Below are 12,235 nucleotides of genomic sequence, written 5' to 3' on the forward strand. Positions count from 1 at the left end.
ATTGTTCCTCAAATACAATAGCTTTAATTCACAGGCGAGGTGCTGCTGCTTAGTATCAGGAAACTACACAGTCCAGGCAAAAGGGAAGCACATTTTTTCCTTTGTCAAAGGCAAGGCAGATCAATCTCAAGAGAGTAACAACACAATGACAAATGAGTCAACACAAAGAAAAGAATTAATTACTCTACCAAGTCCTTAGGCATAAGGTGAACACTTATTGAGTGGGTATGGACTATGGTACCTAATAATGAACTAAATAAAGGCATGGGGCAGGAACTTGGGGGGCACCTTTTTCCCAGATGGGGGTGCTCATAGGGATCATTGTTCCTGTGCTGGGACCTCTCCCATCCTAGGGCTGACTGGCAGCCATATCTGAGTTTCCATCAGCATGACCCACAGTTTGCTCCACCCTGGTGTTTTCCGGAGACCCCATCCCATCCAATTTTCAGCCTCACCCGAGCTGTTTGCAGCAGCTTTTGCATATGAATGGACATCCTGGCTCAGACTTCAGACTTTTCTAAAACCTTTCAAACAAGCAGTAGCTGGCATCAGCATGCTCCAAACCTATCGATAAGAGGCCTCAGACCTCGCACTAGCACCAGCCTGCCTTGATTCACAGCCCCGCCTCGCTGCACAGCCCCGCCTCACCTGGGCACTTCCAACCCAATACAAATAGCAGCCATCTGTTGATCTCTCTGTAGCTCCTGCTGGGTGGCCTCAGGCAGTGGCTGACTTTATACCTCCCAGGAGACTCCAGAGCCAGTGCACCCAGTGGACAGCTTCAGACCATACCAGGTGACAACTGTACACATCCACAGGTGACACACTCAAGGGGACAGACTCAGTGAGCATCAAAGCCCCACTGAAGCAACTCCTGCTCCACAGGGGTGCCTCCTGCACAGCAGCTCTCCCACTGTAGTCCCAGTTGGTCCTAACAGTTAATTGGCCTGAAGGTCAATTCCTCCCAGTGATGCCAACAGCAATCAAGGCTCAACTACAACAAGACTGTGCATACAGCCCACCTAAAGGGCCCAGCTCAGGTGACGGGGAGGCTGAGCCACTGGGCGCTACAAGACACCTACTACACAAGGCCACTCTATCAATTCCAGGAGACATAGCAGCTCTACCTAATACACTGAAACAAACACAGGGAAGCAGCCACTTAACTGGAGTTTAAAATGGTTTTCCTTTTCATCAAAATCGGTTACAAATCATCCTCTGTTAATGCTGATTTGTGACAAGATTTTACAATTTCATCTTTGAAAATGTCTTTTCACACAGATAAGTACTGCCAAATACTGAAAAGCAACCCATGAGTATATGACTTTAATTGAACATATTTACCTCTTGGAAGGCATTATAGAATTCTATTAGATCTTTCTCTTGACATCTGCTTTTATTATGACACTAGTGGCCCAGTGCATGAATTCATGCACATTGAAAGTGAATTAATTAGAAGAAATATTTTAATATTGCTATTTGCCCTTTCTCTATAATAGAAGTGTCAGAGATGAAAGAAAATTAGTAAAATGTATATGAAAATAATAAGTTTATTAATAAATAAACAATAACAACATGATATAACAAAGACATGATATAAAAACATTGATATAAAACATGATATAAAAACATTATACAAAAACAACACTGATACAAACAATGACTGATAAATTGATTAAACTTATTCTAATATCTTCTTGTATACCACATTAAGAGTAAAAACACTTTCAGAGTGCTTGACTAATTTCCCTTGTGATGAAGTATTTACAACTTTAACTTTAACGTCACATGCTCTTTGAACTTGAGAGAGAAAACAACATATAACTGACCATGTCCAAAAACGGGTTCAGGTAGGAATATGCCTACTCTATCTAGAGTTTGTCCTTGTGATTTATTAATAGTTATCACAAATGCTGGCATCACAGGAAACTGTCTTCGAATTAATTTAAATGGGAGGCCAGTGTTCGACAGGGACAAATCTATTTTTGAATCAGAACACCACTCCTTCAGCAGATCCTGTTAATACTTCAGCTTCGATTATATTAGGTTGTAATCTTTTGATAATAAATCTAGTATCATTACAAAGACCCCATTTACTATTCAGATTTCTCAGTAGCAAGATAACTGCACCCGAAGGAGTAATACTATTAAGAAATTCGATAGGAAAATTTTCCTTTTCAGCATCATCCGTTGAATCGATGGAATCATCACTCAAATATGTGTGAAAATCTCCAACGAGTATATCCAAATTTACTTCATTTAATTTTTGAACGTGCTCATTTTTTGGACAAAAAAAATCACACATTTAGATATATTTTTAATATTATCTATAGATATACTATTTCCAAAGGTAGCTTTAATAATAGATCCGTTACAAATCATTTCACAGGGGATTTCAATAATATTCATTCCTAAATGAAAACTGCTATCAAGTTTGCCATCTCCAAGTTTTACTAACCATTTGCTATAAGCAGAATCCTCTGATCTCATATTTGTTTTAAGAGACAACTTTCTGAAACATCCCCAAACACTACAGTGCTTTAAACTTGTTTGTACTATGGCTAGTCACATAGCATGTGGCACAATACTGAAACATTGTCGAAAATCCCCTCCGAGAAGGAGAACTTTCCCACCAAATGCAACATTCAAATTCATAATTTCTCTTAGTATTCTATCTATGGCGTTTATAGCATGACTGGATGTCGTAGTGCATTCATCAATAATGAGAAGTTGAGCCTTTTTAATGGTTTTAGCAACTTCACTCTTTATATTGAGTCTAGAAATTGAAGTTTCATTTAATGGAATTGGTAATTTATATTGGGAATGAAAGGTTCTTCCACCGAGAAGTAAATTTGCAGCAATTCCTGTAGACGCTGTGGATAAAACAGTACCACCACAACCTCTAATATAATGTATTAAAACTTTATACAGATATGTTTTTCCACTACCACCTGGAACATCCAAGAAAAAGCATTTGGGGTGTACAGTTTGATCTTCGATGGCTGAAGTTATAGTCTGAAAGGCTGCGAACTGTTCATCATTCAGAGAAATTATCAAAACCTCTGCCTGTTGTCGCTCGTACGATTCATCACATGTATTTGTATTCGTTTATATAGACAGTGGTTCTCAACCTTCCTAATACCGCGACCCCTTAATACAGTTCCTCATGTTGTGGTGACCCCCAACCATAAAATTATTTTTGTTGCTACTTCATAATTGTAATTTTGCTAGTTATGAATCATAATGTAAATATTTGATATGCAGGATATATTTTCATTGTTCTCAACCCACAGGTTGAGAACCGCTGATATAGGATAGTCCGGAAGTTTGAAATGCTAACATTTCATTCCATGCAATGTGAATACCTCTTGAATTTCATTAAGGACATGCATTTCACAGTTCATACAAGCACCTTCTCTTCGGTGTAATTTCCAACAAAAATCTTCAATAAAATGAGATTTATTCTCATCCCATAATTTGTCTGCATCAGAAGGACATCCACACACACATATATATGCAAAAAGTTGCCATAGTTGTTTGGGCATATTAAGGATGATTGCATCGTCAATCATATCTTTCCAGACAGTGTCATCGATTAATAATCCTCGATGTTTAGCAGCTTCACGAAATGTATCATAAATTACACCTCCTACAGTTCGCAGATCATCAAAACTTACTGCACCTTTTACATGCAGAAGCAAAAGTCTAAGGTAATATTGTTCTGGTTCTTTAAAGCTCACAGTGAACAGTCTACCTAATGCTTTATTCCCACCCTTTTGGCATTTTCTCCAAGAAGAATTATTACAAACACATAATGCTGTGGAATCTCCTAATAATAATAATTACGCACGTCGGAATCTTCTCTACTCAATAAGAACCAAACCATCAAAGTCAAGTTATGCCTCTTAGCCCTATCTATAACTTCAGCAAAATCATCGGTATGAAAATACAAATTTTGATCATTTGGCAAATGAATAGCTAATATTGTGATTGCATGAGATTGGTCATGCATTCACATTGCAAAAAGTCTCCAAACAGCCTCAGGAGTGCTCACATACCTGGAGTCAATGAAGTCCTATACTTTGTCATGATTGATAGTATTTTTTTCAGAAATTTAAATATTTGCACAATCGTGCCCTTTATAGATGTATTTAAAGAAATATTTGACACTTTTAATTGATGCGCAGATTTCAATGTTTATATGACAGTTATATTTAAGGCACAAATATGGGTTATAAGGGACAATCCAAGTGTTATCGACAACTTTATTTCCAATAGACATGGTGCTACCAGATCTTCGTTTGTATTTGGGATACCCATCAATATTTCCAATGGTTGCATTTTGAAATTCTTTCGGATATCCCTTTGAACATTTTCCATTTTCCACACATGGACTATCTGGATTTTGTATTCCACATGGCCCATGTACCATATTTGATTTTACAATTTGAAAAAGTCGAGGACACTGATCTACATCCGGAATTTCTGCCTTAACTATATGGTCAACATCATCTTCCGTTCGTAATTTGGATTCGCTATCTAGTATCAATAATATGTGAGCATGAGGCAGTCCGTGTTTCTGAAATTTAATGACATGAATTTTGGCTATTACTTTGCAAATAAATCAAATTTACATATATCATTTGGTCTTCAGACATATTCTGTCACCGACGCCGGCCAGGAGGAATCGGGCTCCCTCCTCCCTCCTGTCAGGGTCCCTGGCGGGCTGATGGGAGGGGGTGTGGGGGCCGGCCAGGGAGAGGGGCCTGGCGGAGGGAGGGATGGGGGGGGCCCGCTTTGCGGTCAGGGACACCGGCTCCGAGGAGGAAGGTGGCGGGGAGGGCGCAGGGCACCCGTTGTGGCCAAGGTCTGCTGGCGACTCTGCTGGTGACCTGGGGACTCTGCTGGCGACCTGGGGACGCAGATGAGGCCGGCACTCAAGTCCCTGTGTCCAGCGGGAAGGGCACGTGCTCCCCACAACCTCATCTTACAAATGCTGTGGTTGAACCAGAATATAAAGTAGAAAGGCCAGTGAGGCCGAGCTGAATAAACCTCTACGGGAGGCCATGGGCGGGCGATGGGGGGGTGGGGGGGAACGCGCGGCAGTGCCTGGTTGCCTTTCTCTGCCGGCCGGTACCCACCTTGGCTGGCCTGGCGCCACCTGCTCGTAGGCCCTGCCCACCCCCCCAACCGGTCTTTCCATTTGGTGGATTTGCATATTAGGCTTTTATTATATAGGATTACATTGCAGATTAATCATTTCTTTTTTTTCCCTTCTTATTTATTTATTTATTTATAATTTTTATTTCTTAAAGTATTACAAAGAGTATTACATATGTCTCCTTCCCCCCCCCTTGACATTCCCCCGGCCCCTACCCCCGCCCCGTGTCTTGTGTCCATTGGTTAATCTTATATGCATGCATATAAGTCCTTCGATTGATCTCTTAAACCCCCCCCAAACCCTCCCCAGGCTTCCCACTGTAGTTTGACAGTCTGTTCAATGTTGCTCTGCCTCTGCATCTACCTCTGTTCATCAGTCTATATTGGTCCCTGTTATCTGTCCCAACCTCACTGGATCAGTCCCAACCTCACCGGGGCTGTCTCAGCCTCACCGGGGCCGTTTCAACCTCACCGGGGCCATCCCTAACTCATTGGGGCCGTTTCAACCTCACCAGGGCCGTTCCGACCTCACCGGGGCCGTTCCGACCTCACCGGGGCCGTTCCGACCTCACCGGGGCAGTCCCGACCTCACCGGGGCCGTCTCGACCTCACCGGGGCCGTTTCAGCCTCACCGGGGCCGTTTCAGCCTCACCGGGGCCGTTCCGACCTCACCGGGGCAGTCCCGACCTCACCGGGGCCGTCTCGACCTCACCGGGGCCGTTTCAGCCTCACCGGGGCCGTTTCAGCCTCACCGGGGCCGTTTCAGCCTCACCGGGGCAGTCCCGACCTCACCGGGGCAGTCCCGACCTCACCGGGGCCGTTTCAACCTCACTGGGGCCGTTTCAGCCTCACCGGGGCCGTTTCAGCCTCACCGGGGCCATCCTGACCTCACCAGGGCCGTTTCAACCTCACTGGGGCCGTCCTGACCTCACCAGGGCCGTTTCAACCTCACTGGGGCCGTCCTGACCTCACCGGGGCCGTTTCAGCCTCACCGGGGCCGTCCCGACCTCACCGGGGCAGCTACTGAATGGCTGAATTAAATGGCATTTTTTAAATTGTGGCAAATATATATAGCATAAAATTTGCCATTTTTAAGTGTAAAATTATGTCATGAGGCAAGGGGACATCTATCTGCCCAAATTTCTCAGGTACTTCCCCCTTAGAGACATCCCAGGTGCAGATGCACATAAATCCCCTATAGATATCACATTACTTATCTTGCTGGTGAGAGAGTGGGTGTTTAAAACATAAAACCGAAAACATTAGAAAGTCAACTAGAGATGGAAACAGGTGGGAACCACAACCCCTCAGGCAGAAGCACCAATGGGAAGGACTCGGGGTCTCTGGCTGTAAAGGCCCTGTGGTGGCTCTGCCAGCCTGGGCATTGCAGACGGAAACCCACCAGGGGATCACACCTGGCCCAGGGCTCCTGTGAAGTACCTGAGCCCTCACCACCAGCTGTCTCCACAGCCTGGCTCCCAGGTGGCCTCTCCTCCCTTGCTGCACTCGGTCCTGCTGGCAGATCCAGTGCAGAGTCCACCTTTCCTTCACTCTGGGGCCGAAGGGCAGGCCTACGGCTCCTCTGCTCCCTCACCCTCTCTTCCTGAGGGCTGCGTGGCGCCCAGCCCTGCCCGGCCTGCATCTCCCGTTTTGAAAAACCTAACTAGGCCTATCTCTCAGCAGTGAGTGGCTGGCCCAGCTCATTCTTCCAGAATCATCCCCACACACCCAAGCCTGACTTGCAAACCAGGCCAAGATCTTGGGAGCCCGACTGCTAAGGAAATCAAACCCACCAGAACACAGTGGTGTGAAAGAGACTCAGGGAACCCCACTTGGATAACGCCTGGATGGCTCGGGCCCATCCCAACACACACAATGATGGCACGTGAACTCTGGAGCAGAGTTCTCCAGGCTCCAAAGCATCCAGTTCCTTTCTTTTTTTAAAAGCAATTTGTCTGTCTATCTATCTATCTATCTATCTATCTATCTATCTATCATCTATCTGTCCTCACTTGAGGAAATGCTTTTTTTTGACTTTAGAGAGGAAGGGAGAAGGAGAGAAACATCAACATGAGAGTGAAACATCGATTGGCTGCTTCCCACATGTACCCCAACCCCAACCAGAGATCAAATCCATAACCTGGGTATGTGCTCTGACCCGGAATCGAACCTGCCACCTTTGGGTGTACGGAACGACGCTCCAACCGGGCCCCCGGCCAGTTTCTTGCAAGAAACCTCAGGGGCTATCTAGGAGCTGTGCCCCGACCCTGGAGCGGGAACCCACACTCCAGGGCCTGTCCGAAGGCAGGCCAGGGGCTCTAGGTGGAGCCTGAAGAGGCAGCCGGGGAAGCAGGGAGACGGAAGGGCCAGCTCCCACATGGGGCTCCCCGGCACTGAGGTTTGTGGTGAGCAAGTGAGTATATGTCAGAGATAAACAACACAGACACATTATGAGGGGGAGGCTAGAGCATTCTTGGTACATTCTTCCGAAAAACAAAGTACAAAGTAAAATAAAGACGACTAATAGCCATAAAAACAAACAAAAACCCCAGGAACAAAAAAGTGAACAAACTTAACAACGAGATCCTCTTATTGCCCAAGTTTGTTTCTTTGACTCTAAAGAACAAGGCCATGTTCTGCCATTCCCGGGTAGTAAGTCACTTCCTGTATTGGAGAATGCCAAATCCAAACGCTCACTGGTTGGGGGTCGACCTATGAGCCCCTTTGATTCCCAGTCAGGGCACGTGCCTGGGCTGTGGGCTTGATCCCCAGTGTGGGGCGTGCAGGAGGCAGCCAATCAATGATTCTCTCTCATCATTGATGTCCCTCTTCTCCTCTCTCTCTCTCTTTCTCTCTCCCTCCCTCCCTCCCTCTCTAAAATCAATTAAAAAAAATTATATATATATATCTTAAAGTGCTTAGCCTGGAGATCCAAGAGTAAGGTGGAAGTTACACTCACCTCCCCCCAGGTCCAAACTGGAATCACAACTAAAATACAGAACAATCAACCTGAATAACCAAGTGAAGACTGAACATAAGTCTTGGAAACCAAGAATTTACAAAAGAAACCACATGGAGACTGCTAGGAAGGCGGAGAGGTAGAAAGGGCTGGCCCCGCCCCCACATGTGGCAGCTGCGAATCCAGAGGGATAGCTCGGATAGCTCGGCTGCAAAGGTCCCTGTGGGGAGCGTGGGATCGCAGCTCCATGCGGGCTCCCCAGACTAGAGCACCAGAGCCAGAGAGGAGCCCACGAACATCTGGCTGTGAAAGTCAGCAGGGATTCTCAGGGAGAGGCAGTCTGCTAGAAACCCAGGCACCCTCTTAAAGGGCCAATGCACCAAATCTCCTTTGTGGCCACTCACCCTGGGCTCCAGCAGAGGGAGGATGGCTGGGAGTGGACTGGCGTTCTGTGAGGACAGATCGGGCTGTGTGGCTCCAGGGAAAGAGCTGAAGGGACAGCTGCCAGGGTCCCTGTGCTAAGTTTCTCTCCCACACTCGCCATCTTACCTGAGTTGAGCACTCCCCTCCATAAGGCTGAATCAGCCCATACTCCCAGCTCCCTGTCACCACCCTGCTGAGCTCACTCTCTGCAAGGGAGTCAGCTTGCTGGGCCCCTGGGGTAGACTTTCTTGGAGGGCTCTTGAGGGTGAATTCAGAGGTGTCAGAGACTGAGCTGGGTACAGGCTCTGGGCAGGGGCCATCTCTCCCTCTGCAAGCACCTGACCCAGTGCAGCCCCCACATGGGAGATCCACCAGGCCCCCTTTCCCAACCCCTAGAGGCCCCTACAGAGCAGTCAGCTGGCTGTGGCCAGCTCAGGCCCTTGGTACAGACTCTCTTGAAGGTCTCTCCAGGAGGGAGAGACTGTGGCTCTGAGGTGGGGCCATCTTCTCCTGCACACTTGACTGGTGCTACCATTTCAATGCGGCGCTCTCCCTTCACACGGCCACATCTTGGTTGGCTTGGGCCTTCTGAACTCTGCTGACTCCCTGAGACCCCACCCACCACAAGGGCAATCTTCCTTGTTTATAGCCAGATCTCATGACTATCGTGTATCTGTAAACTGCTTCCTTGGAGATGACAGTTAATTTGTAACAAACCAGCATGGCATTTACTATGTGCCAGGCATTGTTTTACATGCTTTGCAGACACTAACTCACTTAGTCCTCATTACAACTCTATGAGGCAGGTACTATTATCACCCCCATCTTACAGCTGAGGACACTGAGGCACACGTGTTACACAACAGCAGGGATCGGAATCCAGGCTCCACAGCTGAGGCTCCTAATCACTACGTTATGTGCCTTTAAAAGAAAAAGATAAGCAAACAAATCATGACTGTACACAATGGCCTCAGATGCACCCTTTTAGACCGCTCTCCTCTCCTCCCTGGGGTATCAGATGAAAGTAAACTATGACTCGCTATCTCTGACTCTCCTAACTAATCTCATTATAAGCAAATGGTAGTTTCCAGAGTCAAAGTCACAAGTACATGATTGGAACACTAGGATGTAAATGAACTATTTTTACTTAATTACAAAAATGTACTTCCTGATAGTTTTTAAGCCAAAGATGAGCAGATGCTAAAAGATAGATACATTATAGACTGGAATTTAAACATAAAATAGAAGCAAGCAAAGCATAAAACATCAGCAACTGCACAGATGTCCCATGCTTGTAACTATCTGGTTGGATGCCTAATTTCTCTTCCTCTCTAGGCTTCCTAAAAAAGCTGACCTGGCCAAGTATGCCAGAAAAAAAAAAAAGGATTCCTGTTTAAAGGTAAAAATAAATTTATCCTACCACATTAACATTTTGTAAAGTGAGTTATCAATATGCTAAGGGTGAATGAATTAAAAATAGAAATGAACCAAAAGAAAAGACTTACGTAATTTATTCAAGCTATACTATAGAAAGACATAAATAACGTGACAGGGTAGAGAAACGTGAGTCAGAGACTATTTTGGGGACTAATAAATACTGACTGGAGATGAACTAATTGATATCCAGGTTTCACACATACATTAATCCATTTGGAATTAACCCAAAAAAGTTATATAAAAATGATCACATAAATAGGACAGAGAAAATTAAATGGCATATTTAATCCAGCTATGGAAGGAGGATCGTCTCCATTTTCCCCCAAAGCCAGGATCTATTAAAGATAAGATGGATGAGTTTAAATATGAAGAGGAAAACTTTTTGTATAATGAAATTAGCATTAAAGGGAAGGGGAATAAAGCTAAAGAAATGACCAGGTAATATAATATATTTTGAACAGCTAGCTTTTCTGAAAAAGACATGATTTTATAGTCCATCACTCAATGAATATTTGTTGAGGAGCTCAGGACCAGGCTCTGCTGCAGGTACTGGGGATGCAGGAGTAAACAAACAGACCCCCACCTCAAAATCACCGCCTTAATGCTGGGTACATTCAAGTATTTCTAAAAGGTGAAAATCCAGAATAACCTTCTAAATTGGTTCTCTCAAACTCTCAATTCAATGTTACCAACCAAGAAATACAGTGGGGCCTTGACTTACGAGTGTCTCGACTAACGAGTTTTTCGAGATACGAGCCATCTCTCCGCCGATTTTTTGCTTTGAGTTGCGAGCTAAAATTCGGGTTACGAGCCAGCTTCAGATACCCCACCACTAAGTTGGCGCAGCGAACGTCACAGTGAACGCCACAACATCAGCCCAGCATTCAATTCATTGTAATGGTGAAAATTGATTTGACATACGAGTAATTTGAGTTACGAGCTCCATCATGGAACAAATTAAACTCGTAAGTCAAGGACCCACTGTATAAGTTAAATTTAAAAATAAGTATAAATTTAAAATTAAGTATACCTTAATAAAAATAGAGATAAAATCTAATACATGAAAGAGAAAAGGTAAGACAAACATAAAATCATCTGAACACCGCACCAATTATATATATACATTAGAGGCCCAGTGCACAAAATTTGTGCACAGGGGAAGGGATCCCTCAGCCCGGCCTGCACCCTCTCACAATCCAGGACCCCTCAGGGATCGGGCCTAAACTGGCAGTCGGACATCCTTCTCATAATCTGGGACCACTGGCTCCTAACGGCTCACCTGCCTGCCTGCCTGATCGCCCATAACCACTCGCCTGCCTGCCTGATCACCACTAACCACTCTGCCTGCCTGCCTGATTGCCCCTAATTGCCTCTGCCTCAACCCCCGCCACCGCAGCTTCATCCGGGAAGGACCTCCGGAAGGTCGTTTGGCTGTCTGGTCTAATTAGCATATTATGCTTTTATTATTGTTAGTTTTTTTTGTTTGTTTAATACATCTTTATTGCTTTCAGAGAGGAAGAAAGAGGGAGAGAGAGATAGAAACATCCATGATGAGAGAGAATCATGGATCGGCTGCCTCCTGCAAGTCCCCCACTGGGGATCAAGCCCACAACCAGGGCATGTGCCCTTGACTGGAATCGAACCTGGGACCTTTCAGTTCGAAGGCCGATGCTCTATCCACTGAGCCAAACCAGCTAGGGCTATGCTTTTATTATTAAGGATGTGTGTATGTCAGTAGTGGAACGATCCACCCTTTTTACTTGCAAAGGGTGAACAGAAAGCTACTATATTTCTTTAGGACATTTACAAAGAGTTTTCTCCACTTTAAGAAGAAACTGAATAAAAAGTAAATGTCCATTGCACCAATTTGTAATATGCCACTAGTGGGTACTCAGAAAAACCAACCGGTAATACATAACATTTTAAATACTCTGTCTCCATAACTCCGCTATATGAAGGAAAATTTTCCAAAGACAAAAAAGAATTTAAATCCAGTATTTTACTAGGAACTAAATGCCTCAAACAAGATTAATGGTTAAACTACACCTCAGTGCTGCCCAATGTAAGTATAACGCAAGCCACAAATGTCATTTAAATTTTTCTAGTATGCACATTAAGAAAGAAAAAGATACAGGTGAAATTAATTTTTTTATTGTTGACGCTATTATAGATGTCCCCCATTCTCCCTCCTTTTACCCACCACCCCCAGCCCCCACCCCATCCCACTCCCCGCCTCTGAGTGGAATTAATTTTAAT

At 44.9% G+C, this 12,235-nt stretch overlaps 1 protein-coding gene and 1 non-coding gene across 2 annotated transcripts in view; both read right to left on the reverse strand.

Annotated features, from left to right (window-relative positions):
- The window catches only part of ABCC5 (ATP binding cassette subfamily C member 5), an 87,665-nt gene that overhangs the window by 59,452 nt on the left and 15,978 nt on the right, over nucleotides 1-12,235 (reverse strand). The window lies entirely within an intron of this gene.
- LOC132232198 (small Cajal body-specific RNA 24) lies at nucleotides 11,706-11,836 on the reverse strand. Its single transcript, XR_009452337.1, has one exon. It is a non-coding gene; the product is annotated as a small Cajal body-specific RNA 24 (non-coding RNA).

The sequence above is a fragment of the Myotis daubentonii genome, chromosome 3 (genome assembly GCF_963259705.1).
Source record: "Myotis daubentonii chromosome 3, mMyoDau2.1, whole genome shotgun sequence".
Lineage (NCBI taxonomy): Eukaryota > Metazoa > Chordata > Mammalia > Chiroptera > Vespertilionidae > Myotis > Myotis daubentonii.